Raw genomic sequence first — 20,185 nt, forward strand, 5'->3', positions numbered from 1 at the left:
AAGCTTCCCGGTAGCTCAGTCGGGCTGATTGGGACTATTGCGATAAAATTTTGATGTCCCGATCAGCTAGGACGCGAGCGGAGGCCCCCCTTACCTTGCTCCGTCTCATCCGATCAGCGTTTTATTGCTCCAAGCCTGAGCTACAGGCTTGAGCAATCGATCCCCTAGAACGCTGATCCATGTAAAGCTATGGCTTTGCAGGGATCAGAGTAAAAGATCAGTGTTTGCAGTGTTATAGCCCCCTATGGGAGCTATAACACTGCAAAAAAAAAAGTTAATAAAGGTCATTTAACATCTTCCCTTATAAAAGTTTGAATCACCCCCCTTTTCCCATAAAAAAAACTGTGTAAATAAAAATAAACATATGTGGTATCGCCTCGTGAGCAAATGTCTGAACTATAAAAATATATAGTTTATTAAACCGCATGGTCAATGGCGTACGCGTGAAAAAAATTCCAAAGTCCAAAATAGCGTATTTTTGGTCACTTTTTATATAATGAAAAAATGAATAAAAAGCGAACAAAAAGTCCGATCAATGCAAAAACAGTACCGATAAAAACTTCAGGACACGGTGCAAAACATGAGCCCTCATACCACCCCGTACGCGGAAAAATAAAGTTATGGGGGTCAGAAGATGAGAATTTTTTACGTATAAATTTTCCTGCATATAGTTATGATTTTTTTCAGAAGTACGACAAAATCAAACCTATATAAGTAGGGTATCATTTTAACCGTATGGACCTACAGAGTAAAGGTAAGGTGTCATTTTTACCGAAAAATGCACTGCGTAGAAACGGAAGCCCCCAAAATTTACACAATGGCATTTTTTCGTCAATTTTGTCGCACAATGAATTTTTTTTCCGTTTTGTCGTGGATTTTTTGGTAAAATGACTAATGTCACTGCAAAGTACAATTGGTGGCACAAAAAATAAGCCATCATATGGAATATTATGTGCAAAATTTAAAGTGTTATGATTTTTAGAAGGTGATGAGGAAAAAATGAAAATGCAAAAACGGAAAAATGCTGAGTCCTTAAGGGGTTAAGCATCCAAATAGGACAAAAAAAATAAATAAATTGACTTAGACCATCTAATATAAGAGTTTAAAAACACCCCCCACGAAAATAAATATATATATATATATATATATATATATATATATATATATATATATACACAATTAAAGGCATATTTTAGAGTTTAAAATGCATTGCTTATTCTAAAAAAATCCTTGTGTAGAACTGTAAAACAATGTAAATAAAAATAAAAAATTCACATAGGAGGTAGTGCGGCACTGCGTGAGTGTGCTGGATTAGGAATGGTAGGTGGGAGTTGGTGTAGCTGTAATGCCTCAGGTGGTGCTCAGATAATATAAGCAAAGTTCATGATATCCGTGAAGAGAAATGAAAATATCGGCACTCACCAGTGTGGCTGCAGGGTCTTCTTTATTGAGACATACTCACATGCGGGGTACAGAAGAGAGGGGAGTGGGGGGACAAGTGGTGGCGACCGAGCTCTAGTTTCGCACACTTGGTGTGCTTCGTCCGGCCATGACCCATACTGCCTATGACTGCCTTATATACAAGTGAACCTAGTGCTTCACCTATCACGCACCTGAACATCTCTCACATGATCAGGTGACGTGGTAGGGGGGAGGTGTGTTAAAAGCAAAGATAGTTAGAAGCATGCTGAAAGTTCTGTTTTGTCGTTTAACCCTATGTTGCCTGTGGCATCAGTTTTAATGATCCATAGTGTCTCCACTCATAATAATTTCGATTCTATTCGTTCAACGACAAAACGGAACTTTCAGCATGCTTCTAACTATCTTTGCTTTTAACACACCTCCCCCCTACCACGTCACCTGATCATGTGAGAGATGTTCAGGTGAGTGTTAGGTGAAGCACTAGGTTCACTTGTATATAAGGCAGTCATAGGCAGTATGGGTCATGGCCGGACGAAGCACACCAAGTGTGCGAAACTAGAGCTCGGTCGCCACCACTTGTCCCCCCACTCCCCTCTCTTCTGTACCCCGCATGTGAGTATGTCTCAATAAAGAAGACCCTGCAGCCACACTGGTGAGTGCCGATATTTTCATTTCTCTTCACGGATATCATGAACTTTGCTTATATTATCTGAGCACCACCTGAGGCATTACAGCTACACCAACTCCCACCTGCCATTCCTAATCCAGCACACTCATGCAGTGCCGCACTACCTCCTATGTGAATTGCTACCTATCTAGATCTCTAATAGTGCAGAGCACGCACAGCAGACTTGTCAGTCAGCAAGAGTGTAACACACCTGGAAATCATGGAAATAGATGAGCAGGCTATGTTGAAGCAATTAGACGCAGCGATACTCACAGGAAGAGAGGATGTGGGGGGATATTTCCTTGACTGCAATCTCAAGGAAGAAGTAGAAGTTATCAGTCTGAAGACCCTTGAACATCGTATTACTACATTATCAGAGAAGGAAATTGCATCCTTCTGGACAATTCATTCATTACAATCCTATGAGCAATGCGACAGAGCTCCTAGAGGCTTACGTATGTATAAGCAACAGGCAATTTTCCAGGATGATGCTATTTTTACTCAAACATGGATCCAAGCTCATCACGAACACGCTATGAAGCTGCTGCATATAGTCCTCACAAGTAATCCCATAGAGCACGACAAAATCACAGAACATCTACAGGAAGCAAAATTGGAATACATCAAAAGATCATCACCCGATCAAACCAACCTATTCTTAGAGAAATTAAAAGATAGATTGCTACCACTACAGTAAGATCTGAAAATTAAGAAGTGCGATAAATTTGTCAGAGATAAAAGGGACTATGATAAGAATCAGGAATTTATCTGGCAGAACAAAAATCCTGCGAACAAATCAGGAAATAAAAAAGCCAGAAACTACAAACCCAAAACAGATAAATATTATAACAATCCAACCACAAGCCACCATAGCACAACGGAGAAAAAAACGCATAAGGAAACGCTACTACAATCTGAACAAACATCTACTAATAAAAATGAAGCCATCCCTTTAGAGAAAGAAAAAGAATTATAGAAGAGGAAGACAAAAGGCAAAGAAAAACCGACCAAGACCCATCAATGCAAGAACCAAAGAAGAAGAGGACTGCAACATGGAGGAACAAAACCTAAATTCCAACGTCATCAATCTTACCACCAACCCACTGGACTCAGCCACTATATCCCTCCTCACAAAAGGACTTAATTATGGACTTTCAGAATGTTTCAATGAGACTACCTTCGAAATAGACCTAGCAAGGGCCACTCGAGAAATCAGTTTACATAAATTTTTCTCAAATAAACCTATATCTAGTCAGCAGACATGTGAGAGTGACAATCGTACATGTATAGGTCCCCTAGGGTTCTTCCCTCCCGATACTGATGGTACAGACAGAGAATGCATAGCTATGTTAGCTACAGGATTCGAGCATTATAGGAAGTCTACTGATAACCCTGGTAAGGAGAGTAGTTTTTTCAATAAAGGGAAAAAAATCTAAATTTAATCCACCAGTTACACAAGGCAGTAGTATAGACTCCTTTGTCAAAGCCGTCACAAGAGACGTAAAAGCTATGATATACCCGAATCCTACCATGAATCTCTCCAGTCAAGAACTACAGGCACTAAAACAATTAGAAAAAAGGGAGGATATTACTGTAATTCGTGCCGACAAGGGGGGGAGTGTCGTAGTGCAATATACATCAGAGTATATGGAGGAAGCTGTCAGACAGCTGGCTGACACTGAGACATACACCCCCTTGTCGGCCGACCCAACCCCCAAGATTCTTAATAATCTGAAGTCATTCTTGCATAAATATGTTACTAGAAAGGTCATATCAGAAAAAAATGCTGAAAAATTATTACCTGATATTGCAAAACCAGCACGATGGTACCACCTGCCTAAAGTCCATAAATCGCTGAGCCGACCCCCAGGCAGGCCAATAGTAGCCGGGATCGGCTCAGCGACCGAGTTTTTGTCTCAATACTTAGACTGGGTTCTTACCCCATTACAAACATCTATATTGTCACATGTAAAGGACACTAAGCATCTTCTTCAAATTCTAAGAGAAGTTCATGTAGAAGGAGGGAGTAGTCTATGTTCGATAGATGTCACTAGCCTGTATACCCATATCCCCCATGAGGCGGGTATACAGGCAGTGAAAGAGTCTCTCACACAAGCTAATGTTTCTGAGAATATGATTGAATTTGTGACAGAGGGCCTTGATTTTGTACTTCACAATAACACCTTCATGCATGGCGAACAATAGTACAAACAGAAGACCGGCACCCCTATGGGGACACCGGTCTCCTGTGCCTATGCAAATTTATTTTTGAGTAGTTTTGAAAATCGGTTTATATACAGTACCACTAATCCATATCTCCCTTTCATAAAAATGTATTATCGCTATGTTGACGATATCATCCTAATATGGACCGGCACACAAGCTTTATTTAATGAGTTTACAACATACTTGAATAATAATAGCGAGAATATGCATTTCACCGATAACTATGGAGGCAAGACTTTAGAGTTTCTGGATCTAAAACTCCTTATTGAAGGGAACTGTATAGTTACTGAAAATTACAGAAAAACAGTAGCTAAAAACACACTGCTACATTTTAATAGCTCCCACAGATTTATGACAAAAAAGAACATTCCATATGGGCAATTTATTCGCCTAAAAAGAAATAACAGTAAAAATGATACTTATGTAATACAGGCTAATGAGTTAGCAACAAGGTTTAAAAAAACACAACTATCCTGATGATGTAATAAATTATGGTAGAAAAAAAGCAGAGATAACTTATAGGGAAGATCTACTTAAAAATAAAAATCCACTTAATAAGTTGGAAAATCTAAAAGAAAGATTTACCTTTGTATTCCAAAACACTCCTATGAATCCAGTGATAGAGCGAGCTATACGTAGAAACTGGTTTCTATTGGAAGCCGATGAAGATTTGAAAAAAAGAGCAGAAAACAAACCACGTATAACATACAGAAAGAACCTCACCATAGGAGATAAATTAAGAAATAAATCTAAGAGTAGCATTACATCAGCGAAAAAAGAAACCTGGCTTAGTGACATTACACCTAAAGGTACCTACCAGTGTAAAAACTGCAACCAATGCAGATATTGCTGGGAAACTAAACACGTAAGGCTAGGAGCAGTCTTTCATACTATTAAAGAGTTAATTGCCTGTCACACGAAAAATGTTGTCTATGCTATAATATGTCCCTGTGGCTTCTTCTACGTAGGCCAGACGAAACGCCAGCTCCAGATGCGTGTTAGTGAACATTTCTATACCATACGCGCTGGAAAGCCAGGAGCGTCCCGTCTGCAGGCCCACGTAAGAGAAGCCCATAACAATAACCCTGATGTACTACGCTTTGTAGGCTTAGAAAAAGTGTCATGTAATAAGTAGTGTTGCTCGCGAATATTCGCAATGCGAATTTTATTCGCGAATATCGCATATTCGCGAATTCGCGAATATCCGCGAATATAGCACTATATATTCATAATTACGAATATATATATTTTTTTTTTCACAGTACACATCACAGTGATCATCCCTCTTTGCTTCCAGCTTGTGTGGTGTAAAGAAGGCTCTAATACTACTGTGTGAAACTGGCGTGCGAATTTTCGCATATGCGAAAATTTGCATATGCTAATGTTCGCATATGCAAATTTTTACTTATGTTAACTTTGTATATGCAAATTTTCGCATATGGTAATTTTCGTATATGCGAAAATAAAACGAGAATATTACGAATATGCGAATATGCGCGAATATATGACGAATATTCGTCAATATATTTGCGAATATTCGCGAATTCGAATATTGCCTATGCCGCTCAACACTAGTAATAAGTATGAACGAATAGAATCAAAATTATTACGAGTGGAGACACTATGGATCATTAAAACTAATGCCACAGGCAACATAGGGTTAAACGACAAAACTGAACTTTCAGCATGCTTCTAACTATCTTTGCTTTTAACACACCTCCCCCCTACCACGTCACCTGATCATGTGAGAGATGTTCAGGTGCATGATAGGTGAAGCACTAGGTTCGCTTGTATGTAAGGCAGTCATAGGCAGTATGGGTCATGGCCGGACGAAGCACACCAAGTGTGCGAAACTAGAGCTCGGTCGCCACCACTTGTCCCCCCACTCCCCTCTCTTCTGTACCCCGCATGTGAGTATGTCTCAATAAAGAAGACACTGCAGCCACACTGGTGAGTGCCGATATTTTCATAAAAATAAAAAATTGTTTAAGCTGTGCCTTTGCCAAAATCACTCGCTTTTGGTAGTTTTTACACATCCTCTTGGCTGTCTGTTATTCTGTAAGCCAAACTCATACTTTTTCCGTAGTGATTTTGGAAGTACTCTCTACTACTTTTTGTTGGGAACTCGCCCATTTTTAAGTTAACCACGTCCATTTTCTTGTAATAAAAAAAACACTCTGAGTGTTTTCAAAAGTGTAGGTTGTGTGGTGTAAAATTTGGGAGCAGAATTAGTCGCATGGATGGTGCGACAAAAATGTAGGCGCAGAAACCGAGAAAAAAAGTCAGTTGGACTTTAGTAAATCAGGGCGACATGTCTGTGCCAGTCTGCGACAGTGTGCACCAGGAAAATCCGACAAACCCGGCATTGCACTGACGAAAAGGGGGCAAGCTCTGTTGTAAAGGGGGGGGGGGGGCGGCCCCAAAGGGGCGTGGTTTCATAACCCAACCTATTTCACAATTCAAATTCACAGAAAATCATGTGGATAAATGGCTAGAAAAAGCTGGTCAGAAAAATGCCCTTACTTTCCCCACAGTAAATAGAGACAAATCTTGCAAGTCTGAAACAAAATTTCCCACTAGTAAAAATTTATATTCTTAGTAAAGGAGGCCCATTATATTTGTTAAAATCTTCCTCATCCTTCCAGGGAGATGTTCCTGCCTGTAGGGATGGTGAGAATATATATTCTGTAAGTGTCCTCCATCAGCCTAGTTAGGTAGTCCCCTGAGCGGGGAACTATATTCACCTATTCCTGCATTGGCTAGAATCACGCTTCCTCAGTGTGATTGACAGCCCTTGTCACCACTCTGCTCCCTAAGCTTTAATCGAACCAGTCAATGAAGTCATTGTAAGAATAGATTTTACTCTTCATTTTGTATTAAAAAATGTTTTCCTCATAATATAAGGTCGTACTATTTCTTTATAATTTCTACCGAAAAAGTATAGATAAATTGACAACTGGGTGTTACCATTTGGCGGGAGGTGTCCCTGCAAACTCTTACAGTGTCCAATCAGTACACCAGTATTATATTGTCTAGGGACACATCCTTTTAACAAAGGGAATGGTAACACCAAATTGTCAAGCTATTCATGTAACACTCACGTTCCAGGAACACCGGTGGATGTAAATCTGCTGGACCTGTGTGGCAGATGACTCGGACCGTACCAGGGAGCGGAGTCCAAGGTGCCGCTAGTTTTCACCAGAGCCCGCCTCAAAGTGGGATGGACTTGCTGCGGCAGGGGGCACCCAGGTTGCAACCCCTGGCATGGCTCGATCACACAGGGGGCTGAGGAATTCAAGGCACAGGAGGATTAAGGCAGCTTGTGGTCAGGATAGCCAGAAGATCAGGGCAGGTGGCACAGTAGCATAGTCAGAGACGTAGAAAATGTTAAGTAGGCAGGTGGCAAAGGAGCAAGATCAGGTCACGGAGCAAAGGGTATAATACACGGCAAGACAATCACAGGAATGCTTTCTCTCAGGCTCTAGGGCAAAAAAGATCCGGCAGGAAAGTGTGGGAGGTGGAGGAATTTATCAATGAGCCACAGGTGTTACTTCACTAATGGGCCCTTTAAATCTTAAAGCTCTGGTGCGCGTGCCCCAGGGGATTGGGACACGCACGCTGGAGCAGAGGTGGGGGCAGGAGAAGCACCAGGTGAGTGACGGGCTGGGATTCGCATGTGGGCGCGTCCCACGATGCGAATCCTAGCCCCACTGGCAGCAGTAGGTAAAGGGACCATGCGCTCACGGCCAATGTGTGCGGTAAGAGCGCATAACATAACAATTCTTACAGTTTTAGAAAATATAGCAAAGATATGGCCTAATTCAGAGATCTAAGAAAAAAATCTTCAGCATTGTTATTCCACTAGGAATGCAAATATTTACTAAAACAGACATGTCGGTAAACGTGACAGATTCTCTTTCAATTAACATATTATAATCTATATTGTCATTTTAAGCTTCTTCTCTTAAATGAGAAATCATGATTTTTTATTTCTTTCTTTTCAGATAAAAAGACTGCCGGCTGGCTGGCTCCCAAGTGCATTGAAATAGGTACAAGATGACTTTAGTACGCAGATTGTAGTGTCAGAGAGCAATAAAGTTACCGCCATAAAGTGACCTAATTATTTTAATGTATAAAAATACAAAATGCCTGATTTGTACAGCAGCAATTTCAGGCCAAACACAATGGGAGCTGAAATCTGCAGAAAACAATTCCGTATGAATACAATGGACCCTTATTTCATATCACCTCCCTGACATTATAAATATTCCTTCAGAGCCTATATCATCAGCAATGTTATAATTGAGTAACTACTATATCTAGCGATGTGCAGCACTACCCAAGATGCTTTGTAATTGGCTTTTTAAAAGTCCCAAGGCCCAATCCCTTGCCACAAAGAGGAATGTTTTCTACCAGCGAAAAGAGATAACAGCTCCTCTCACATATCTCTGAAAAACCACAGGTCCATCCGCAGCATTTAAAACTAATAAAGGCTCAGACTTTGTTTTAACAGCAGTGAGGTTAATGCATTGCAAAAATGCATTGTGGTAAATCGAAATACACTAGGACTATTTATGGTGTCATGGTGTTAACTATTTCATTACCAATGGTATACAATATATTAAAAGATCTTCTGGATAAGAATACATAGTCCGAAGAGACAATTATATATACAGCACTGTATGTATTGAATTTATCACTCTACACAAACACCATTTGTAATAAGTTTTATATCCTTAGCTTTTCCTAGCTCTAAAGAGTTATTCTGATGCCTCTAATGATCTTATGTTTCAATCATTTTCCAAAACAAGTTTATTGCCGTAAAGCCTAAAGAATTACGCTAACTGGAGTTTATGGTGCTGTAAGCTTCATTTCTCTAAGGCTAAGTTCACACCAAATTTGGAGTAAATGTTCAACATATTTATGCCAAGGAAAGTGCCCAAACATACAAAAATGTGTTCTCTCATATTATCTCAATATATTTTTACATGTCTGGTGTTAGTTTACCAGCTTTTCACAACATCATAACTTGGTGATACTCCGCCAAGAGATGTATACAATGGCTCTTATTTACTAAGAGTGTTGTGTAGGTTTCTTTGTGGGTTTTAATTCCCTACAAATTTTTTGCACAGTATTTACTAAGGTTTCCCTACATTTTCCACTTTCCCTACACTTTGCTTTTTTTTACACATGCTCTGATCTGTAGCGTTTTCCTCAGCTCAAATCCACCACATTTTCTGTGCAAACTTTAGTAAATATGTTGTGATTTTGTGAAAATGTCGGGAACACGTTTCTTTTTTGTGACCACGCCCCATTTTCCCAACGACCACGCCCCTTTTCAGGTTTTCTCTGCAAATGGAGAGTTAGTTGGGGTTTTTTCAATTCAGGCGCAATTTCAGGCACACATTAAGGCACAGACAGAATTTCAGGCGCAAATTCTGGCGCAAACAGAATTTCAGGCGCAATGCACTCGAAACTGGCGCACAACCAGACAAAACATGTTGAGTTTGCAATAGTAAATGAGGGCCACTGTGTTTGTCACCTAGTGATTATTATTTAAATAAAACCTTTTGGGTTGTCGTGATATAAGAAATAAGTTTCATAAGAAATTGAAACTCAACTAAAGGAAAGAGTGGACACATCTGTGTATGTGCATGATGTGAAAGAATAAAAACAGGAATATATTGTTGACCATTCATAGAGTAGTGCTTCATGCTCTATATATAAGTAGTGCACATCAAAGTAGCAAAAACATAAGGGGGAAGGGAAAGGGGAAAAGAACCAAGCAGCAATACTGGTAAAGAGGCAAGGCTACTTATAGGAAGAGTGTATGAAATATAGATCATCCAACACAGTTTTAAAATATGAATGAAGGATAAATATCAACATTATCCATGGCAATTATACAATGCTAAGAAGAAGAAAATAAATATTAAAGCTAACACAGTCTGCTGGGACAAAAATTTTTTGGACCATGCTACCATTTTGTATACATAAATATAAGAGTCGGTTAGGGGACAGGTGACTCAAACAATAATCAACAAGTGACATTATTAAATCTGGAGGAGGTCCAGCAACCCCAGCGCACCCGGAATTTCTAATGTAAGTCGGAACCCAGAGCTATAACTTTTTTGCAGGTGCAAAAGGTGTATCACTACCTCCATAAAGGGTACAAATGGAGATTTCCAGTGGCTGGTGAGAAACATGTTGGCTATGATGCATGTGAGACAAATCAATCTTCTAAATTTAGAGGGGATAGAATCCATGTCCAAAAACAATAGGGCAAGGCTGGGGGATCATGGCAAGCGAAGCGCCAGAACCTCCTCGAACAGAGGGAAAATGAAATCTTTAATTCAACTTGAGGACAGAGTAGACACTTCTGTATATGTTCATAATGCTTTTAGCATTTCAATAGCCTGATGTGACAATATGATTTTCTATTTTGCACATGTTTAGCTGGCATATTTTTTTTACCCAACTTAGGACAGAAGGGTGGTCTATCGGGAGAAGAGACAAGTATATCATGCTCCTCCAAGAAGCCTAGCTAGGAGTTTAATTCTTTAGCAAAATCATAGTTACATAGTTAGTATGGTCGAAAAAAAGGCATCCATCCATCAAGTTCATCAAAGGAATTGAAGGGAAGGGGTATGGTTGGATGAAGAGGAAGGGATGTGATTATATTTATGCATAAGCATTAATGTTATTTTGTTGTAGGAATGTATCTAACCCTGTTTTAAAGCTTTCAGCTGTTTCTGCTGAGGTAGACTGTTCCATAAATTCACGTTTTTTATGGTAAAGAAGGCATGTCGCCCCTTGAGACCAAACCTTTTCTTCCCCAGATGGAGGGAGTGCCCCTTTGTCCTCTGAGGGGGTTTAACCTGGAACAATTTGTCACCATATTTTTTGTATGGGCCATTTATATACTTATAAAACCTACGAGGAAACCTCTGATGTATCAAAATGACTTTATTATGTACCAAACAATACAGAAAACAGCCCTCCCTTAAGGGAGGGCTGTTTTCTGCATTGTTTGGTACATAATAAAGTCATTTTGATACATGAGAGGTGTCCTTGTAGGTTTTGTGCATTGTTTGGCACAAAAGTGGCTGCATTGTAGGTTTAACATTTATATACTTATATACATTAATCATATCCCCCCTTAATCGTCTCTTCTCAAGACTAAACAAATGTCATTTTTTTTATCTTTCATCATAGCTAAGATGTTTCATGCCCCTTATTAGTTTAGTCGCGCATCTCTGCACCTTCTCTGGTGACCAAAACTGAACAGCATATTCCAGGTGAGGCCGTACCAATACTTTATAAAGGGGGAGTATTATGTCCCTGTCCCTTGAGTCCATGTCTCTTTTGATACAGGACAATATCCTGCTGGCCTTAGAAGCAGCTGCCTGGCACTGCATGTTATTCTGTTATTTAGTACCTAAAAATCTGCATATATTGTCATATGTGGAGGTTCAATATCCGGGCATGCTGGGAGTTGTAGTTTTGAAACATCTGGAGGTCCGCAAGTTGAAGACCACGGATTGACAGGCGGTGATGATGAAGGGGGGGGGATGATGACAGGGTGATGATGACAGGGTGATGATGAAGGGGGGGGGAGATGATGATGGGGTGATGATGACAGGGTGATGATGACGGGGTGTTGATGACGGGGGTGTTAATGACGGGAGTGTTAATGACGGGGGTCTGGATGATGACAGGGGGGGATGATGACATGGGGGGGATGATGTATTTCCCACCCTAGGCTTATAGTTGAGTCAATAACTTTTCCTGGGTTTTTGGGGGGAAATTAGGGGCCTCGGCTTATATTCGGGTCGGCTTATACTCGAGTATATATGGTAAGATAAATCTTCTTCTACAGGACTGACATGAAAGCCTCCATTTTTATAATATAAAGCTCTATTGTACTTTAAAAAAAAATATTTCAGTGTCTTTTATTCTAGAAAAAAATTGCTCTGCAATAGAAAAGTTTCCTGTGACATCACAATGTGCTCCAGTCTGCACCTAAATAAAAATGTAAATATAGGTTCCCTATAAGTTCAGTTTATTCCGAAGCACAACAGTCAACAGGTCAATGGTGGCAAATGCTTCAAGTTCTAGAGTTTTAGGTAAAAGAGAGTCGCTAGAAAAATGTTCATGTTAATCCCTAATCAGCGCAATGTAGAACTAATATATGCCTTAGGATGCATAGAAATATATCATATATACAAAACATGAGCCAAGTAAGCTGGGGCATGAACCTTTTGAGAAATACCCAAAAGCATGATATGGAAAAAAAAAAACAATGGTGGGCATACAGGCTCCCTTTTTATGTTATGTTGGCTTCACATATTTTAGTTCCATAAATGTTACTGTAGGTTGTTTGTACGTGAAGTGTATTTCAGCTAAGTATAAGCTGAGCGTGATAGATTATCCATTTAGCCATCATTACATGAAGCACTGTGCTGTCATATAATGTTTTATCACCTTTAACCACATCCTGCCTGGTTATTGCTTTTATGAATGTGATGAGCTAACCCTGACATTTACCAAAATGACTTGGGAGTTAGTTTACAATTCGGATTACAGCGGACAACCTTATGTCTCCAATACAGACCTATGAATAGCAAACGACCCTTAGAATATAGAACATTTTGTGTTTCTTTTGTGTCATGTATTTTTACAATGTATGCAGCACCTGGTCAGTCACTGATGAATCTCCATAATGGCCTGTCAGACCCTCAGTATGTTACCCTAACCACTGGTGTATTTTACAGTAGAACAAACACATCCTCTTGCATCATAAATTTAATTATATATTGTGCTGATTGCAGATAATTGTCAAATAAGAGGTAAATTGTAAAATTGTTACATGGATCTGTACAGTCTACTGTTGTGCATTTTATATATACTATAAAGGTAAGACTGATTTCTCTTTGAAGTCTGTTTCAAAGAAGAGCATATAAAAGTCCAAGGGAAAAAGTGTGCAATTTATACATTATCATTAAAAGTTTTAAAGTGCAACTGTGTTCGGTTGGGGAGTACAACTTGTTGGAAATGTAAAACTTTTCAGAGGTTTAAATACTCAAGAGATACACAAAGCTAACAAATACCCCTACAGTATGGACATATGGGCAGGACGAGAGAGACGCATATTAGGTGGCTGCCTAGAGTGCTTTAGAGTGGATGGAGGTGGAGGGAAATGCGTATGTATGACAAGTGAGAACACAAGAGATTGGTGGGAAAGTAGGTAAGGGGAAAAATCAATTAAAGGTGGATTCCAGCTCCAGAAAAAAATGGCAAAGTGGCAAAGCTGCATATTCAGCCCCCCTACTCATCACTTTTTCCTAGTTTTTCTGAAACGCAGATCCCTTGAAACTTTCTGCTCAGCTGATCATTGACTAAAGCAGTGACCAGTATCAGACAGTGACAAGCTGGGTGGTTAATTCCTATGGGGTCGACACATCACAGAAGCCATGAAGGGGCAAGAAGCAGGGACCTTGAGACATCAGAATGACAGATGCAGAGGATTTGAGCAGTTGAGTATTGTAATTTTTTGCATTTTTATATGACTCTAATGTTTTAACACTGGGGTAACCTTAAACTTTGCCACTCGGAGATGAGTAGGAGTATTAGCTGCGCATTTAGGTCTGAAGATTGTCTGGCCAGATATTCCTACAATTGATGTATCAAGGACGCAGCTCATTTTCACCTTAAGTATGCAGCACATTTTTGCAAATTTGACCACTGTCACTTTATATATTAATAACACTGGGATGCTTTTCATTCTGATTCCAAGATTGTTTTTTTTTGTGACATATTCTACTTTAACATAGTGGAACATTTTCATCCTTACTTGCATTCTTTATTGGTGAAAAGTCCCAAAATGTCATGAAAATGTAAAAAAATGTAGCATATTTCTAATTTTAAAACTCTCTGCTTGTAAGGAAAATGGATATTCCAAATGAATTATATATTGATTCAAAAATACAGTATGTCTACTTTATGATTGCATCATAAAGTTCACATGTTTTTACTTTTTGAAGGCATTAAAGGGCTTCAAAGTTCAGAAGCAATTAAAAAATTTTCACAAAAATTTCAAAATCTGAATTTTTCAGAGCCCAGTTCAGTTTGAAGTGGATTTGAGGGGCTTTCATGTTAGACCCATAAATTACCCCATTATAAAACTGCACCCCTCAAAGCATTCAAAATGACATTCAGAAATTTTGTTAACCCTTTAGGTGTTTCACAGGAATAGCAGCAAAATGAAGGAGGTAAAAGGAGAGAAATCCCCCAAAATTTGTAAACCCATTTCACCTCAAGTAAGGAAATACCTTATATGTGGATGTAAAGTGCTCTGTGGGTGCACTAGAGGGCTCAGAAGGGAAAGAGCGACAATGGGATTTTGGAGAGTGAATTTTGTTGAAATGGTTTTTGGGTGGCATGTCGCATTTAGGAAGCCCCTATGGTGCCAGAACAGCAAAAAAAAAAAAAAAAAAAACACATGGCATACTATTTTTAAAAACGACACCCCTCAAGGAATGTAACAATGGGTACAGTGAGCCTTAACACCTCACAGGTGTTTGACAACTTTAGAAAAAAAAAATCATTAAAATGCAGGTTTTCCCCCAAATGTTTAATTTTTACAAGGCGTAATAGGAGAAAATGCCCCCAAAATTTGTAACCCCATTTCTTATGAGTATGGAAAACCCCACGTGTGGACGTCAAGTGCTCTGCTGGCGCACTACAATGCTTAGAAGAGAAGGAGCGCCTGCATTTAGCTTTTAGAGAGATAATTTGTTTGGAATGGAAATTGGGGGCCATGTGCGTTTACAAAGCCCTCATGGTGCCAGAACAGTGGACCCCCCCCCCACATGTGACCCTATTTTGAAAACTACACCCCTCAGAATTTAATAAGGGGCGCATTGAGCATTTACACCCCACTGGTGTTTGACAGATCTTTGGAACAGTGGGCTGTGCAAATGAAAAAATATATATTTTCATGTACCACTGTACAAAAATCTGTCAGACACCTGTGGGGCATAAATGCTCACTGTACCCCTTATTACATTATGTGAGGGGTGTAGTTTCCAAAATGGCGTCACATGTGGGGGGTTACATTGCTGTGGCACCATGGGGGCTTTATAAATACACGTGGCCTTCAATTCTGGACAAATTTTCTCTCCAAAAGCCCAAGAGCGCTCCTTCTCTTCTGAGCATTGTGGTTCGCCCATAGAACACTGTGCATCTATGTATGGGGTATTTCCATACTCAGGAAAAATGAGGCTACAAATTTTGGGGGGCTTTTTGACTATTTTCCCTAGTGAAAATGAAAAATTTTGCATAACACCAGCATTTTAGTGATTTTTTTTTCATTTTCCCATCCAACTTTAATGAATATTCGTCAAACACCTGTAGGGTGTTTAGGCTCACTATACCCCTTGTTATGTTCTGTGAGGGGTGTAGTTTCCAAAATGGGGTCACACGTGGGTATTTAGTTTATTGCATTTATGTCAGAACCGCTGTAAAATCAGCCACCCCTGTGCAAATCACCAATTTAGGCCTCAAATCTACATAGTGCACTCTCACTCCTGAGCCATGTTGTGCGCACGTAGAGCATTTTACGTCGACATATGGGGTATTTCCGTACTCAGGAGAAATTGTGTTACAAATTGTGGGGGTCTTTTTTTCCTTTTACCTCTTGTGAAAATGAAAAGTATGGGGCAACACCAGCATGTTAGTGTAAATGTTTTTTACACTAACATGCTGGTGTGGACTGCAACTTTTCATATGGGGTAAAAGGAGAAAAAGCCCCCCAAAATGTATGTATATGTAGTGTTTTACCCTTTATTTTGTGTTAGTGTAGTGTTTTTAGAGTACATTCACACGGGCGGGGGTTTACGGTGAGTTACCCTCTAGGAGTTTGAGTTGTGGCGGAAAATTTGCCACAGCTTAAACTTGAAGCAGGAAACTCACTGTAAACCCACCCGTGTGAATGTACCCTGTACATTCACATGGGGGCAAACTTCCAGCCGTTGCAAAACTACAACTCCCAGCATGCACTGACAGACCGTGCATGATGGGAGTTGTACTTTTGCAACAACTGGAGGCACACTGGTTGGAAAACCTTGAGTTAAGTTCTGTTACCTAACTCAGTATTTTCTAACCAGTGTGCCTCCAGCTGTTGCAAAACTACAACTCCAAGCATATACTGATCGCCAAAAGGCATGCTGGGAGTTGTAGTTATGCAACAGCTTGAGGCACACAACTACAACTCCCAGAATGCTGAGACAGCCTTTTGCTGTTTTTGCATGCTGGGATTTGTAGTTTTGCAAGATCTAGAGGGCCACAGTTTAGAGACCACAGCACAGTGACCTCCAAACTGTGGTGCTCCATATGTTGCAAAACTACAAATCCAAGCATGCCCAGATAGCGAACAGCTGTCTGGGCATGCTGGGAGTTGCAGCTTTGCAACATCTGGAGGGCTACAGTTTAGAGACCACCTCCTGCAGCAGGATCGCCGCACAAGCTGGAGGATCGCCACCCGCTGCCACTGATCGCCGTCAGGTAAGGTACCTCCACCGCCACCGCCACTCACATCACCGTTCCGCCGCTCTGCCCTTACTACCGTGGGTGGGCAGAGCGCGGAAACTGAACTTTAACCTCCCCGATCCAGATCTGCTATTGGTCGGTCGTTTCTGACCAACCAATAGCAGGGATAGGAGGGGTGGCACCCCTGCCACCTCACTCTTTTCCCTTCAGGGGGTTCGGGGGTGTCATGGACATCCCCGATCCCCCTTATTTTCTGGGTCTTTGGAGACCCGTATGACCTGGAATAGCCACAGATCACCGGTCAGAATTGACCGTCGTTTTGCGGTGATCGCTGACATGGGGTGGTCTCGGGACCCCCCTCGGCGATGTGCCAGGATGCCTGCTGAATGATTTCAGCAGGCATCCCGATCTGGTCCCCGACTGGCTAGCGGCGGGGGCCGAAATTCCCGCGGGCGTACCTGTACTCCCTGCGTCTTTAAGGACTCAGGATGCATGGCGTACGCATATGCCCTGCGTCCTGAAGAGGTTAAAAAAAAGTTTCCTTTTCACAGGTACTCCCAAAGAAAAATCTAAAAGTGCATCCAAAATCACAGTTCACAGGTCAACTTACACACCACACGCCTGACCCATGGTTCCACCCGCTGATGGCATCTTCAGGGGCTTGATATATTCATAGAAGTTTTACTCATTTCAGCTGTCAGTGTGTTGCCTTTGAAATGTATGCCCCCATGCTGTGAGGCTGTATAGTGTGGGCCCTGGGCTGGAGACAATAGAACAGACTCAACAGTCCATTTCCTGCTACTGAGTCATTGTTTAAAGGGAACCAATCATGAGATTTTACCCTATATAATGCTTGGCAAAGCGTTATATAGGGTAAAATCTTTATTTTCACCATCCCCGGGGGATGCTCCTGCCCCCAGGGATGGTGAAGATATGAGGTTATAAAATAGTCACCGCCGCCGCCGTAAGTAGTCACCTGGGCGGGGAGCTCTTCTCACCTACTCCCATTCTTCGGCCGGCAGCGACGCCCCCTCCGCTTGATTGATGGGCCGCGTCATTGCTCTGCTCCGTCTGTTCAGTGAGCGGAACAATGACGTGGCCCATCAATCAAGCGGAGGGGGCATCGCTGCCGGCCGAAGAACGGAAGTAGATGAGAAGAGCTCCCCGCCCAGGTGACTACTTACAGCGGCGGCGGTGACTAGTTTATAACTTCACATCTTCACCATCCCTGGGGGCAGGAGCGTCCCCCGGGGATGGTGAGGGCAACAATTTTACCCTATATAACGCTTTGCCAAGCATTATATAGGGTAAAATCTGATGATTGGTTCCCTTTAATAGCATTGGATTATTAGGTGATATATTGCTAATAAAGCATACAAAGTTGCCAGATTAGTAGGATACTTACATCACTGCATGTCATATTTCTGCCAAATTTGGAGTCAGGAAGGAATTTTTACCTCTCGCATGAGGGTTTTTTGCCTTCCTCTGGATCAACTCAACTCAGTAGGGACTTATTAGGGGTATAGGTTGAACTTGATGGACTCTGGCCTTTTTCAACCTTATGAACTATGTTACTATGTTACATATTTCTTTTTTTATTTCCCCAAAACGCTGTTCTCGGGAGCTTGGTTCAAAGTATCCACCCATCTGCAAATTCTTTTACCACATAGAATCCTACACAAAGGAAACCTAATGACAGCTCCTGGACATAGGAGAAACCTACACCAGTTCGGAAACTGCATCATCTGCAACCTATTGCAGAACATATTCCATGCAGATGGTACATTTCAATGGGAAATTTATATTGACAGGTCTGTATAATATGTGTATTATAACTGCATCCTGATCAGAACCTTGCTATTATATAAGACAAGGTAGGCTACTAGTATTCCTACAATTTACATGATTTTAAATATCAAATGTGTCATCTTTCAAGGAAAAATCCATAATATGCCTTTACATACTGGTGTGGAATACAGAAAGGTGGTAGGAGGCGCTCATGAATACCATAGACAAACTATATAAGTCAACATTGGTTTTTGGCATTTGGTGTAATAGCTCAGTAGACCTGACATTATAATATGCTATCTTTAAATTGGGCAGTTTATTTTAATGACAGATCTGTTTTAAAGCTGTTTCCAAGACTATCATATTAATGGCCTATCCACCATTAAGGTAGTACTCCATCCCCAGACATCTTATCCCCTATCAAGAGTATAGGGGATAAGATGTTTGATCGCAGGGGGGTCCGGCCGGTAGGACTCCCCACAATCTCCGGCCTGGCACTCAGTCCCCCCTCTAATATTGTCTATGGGAGGGGGCATGACAGCTGTGGTCTCTCGTACTCGGATTGCTGGGGTGCCGGGCTAGAGATCGTGAGGAGTCCCAGCAGCCAGACCCCCTGATAAGATGTATAGGGGCGGAGTACTCTTCAAACTGACTATTCCTGTATTGCACCACAACGATAGTCCACCTGGGTTGTCTCTGCCGAGATGAGTCCATCAGAAGTAGGAGGCAGAGAGATGAGCGAAGGACCAGATAATATCACAACAGGAGTTGTAGGGATACCAGATGGATGTGTATGTCTTTTTATTTTTTACTGTGGTCCAAGCAAAATATAAAAAAATGCATCTATTTATTCAGTGGTATATTTATCTGCATGTAAAAGCGTATATTTGCATGCAAATGACACGCTCATATGACATCTAAATGGGAATAAAAAAAAAACATACAGGAGATGTATGAAATGTATTTTTGCTTTGCAGACTACAGACCTGCCATGGGTGAACCCACCCTAAGTGACATAAACAACAGTGTTGGATAATGCAATATTATTTCTATGCTGTTCACATGTAATACCCCATTGTGCTGTTGTATTTACACTTAGGACTTCTATAATGAAACATTTCCATCTTCAGTTTTTTATATAATAGAGAGTTGGTTTTTCTACTGAGCAAAACTGTTACAACCATGAAACCCTACATATCATTATTCCCCACAAAGGAAAGAACAGAATTCCAGCTGTTCAATTTGTCTTACAAGCATATAAAACCCACCACAACATTGTGATTTCGTCCTTGATCTTCATCGCTGTGAAAATCCATTTAGAAAAACATAGACTTAGGACAAAGATGGATTTGACCTCCTCCTATGTATGTACTTCATGAGATGGTTTCAAAAAGATCTTTCCTTGAATGATCCTCTGTACAAAGTAAACAACCAAAATTCATGTAAAGAATGTGGAGAGCTATGGAATAAACAGATCACTTAGCACATCACAAGCGCTGAAATTGGGACTTGTTCAAGTCAATAAATTAAACA

Source organism: Hyla sarda, chromosome 4 (assembly GCF_029499605.1).
Source record: "Hyla sarda isolate aHylSar1 chromosome 4, aHylSar1.hap1, whole genome shotgun sequence".
NCBI classification, from domain to species: domain Eukaryota; kingdom Metazoa; phylum Chordata; class Amphibia; order Anura; family Hylidae; genus Hyla; species Hyla sarda.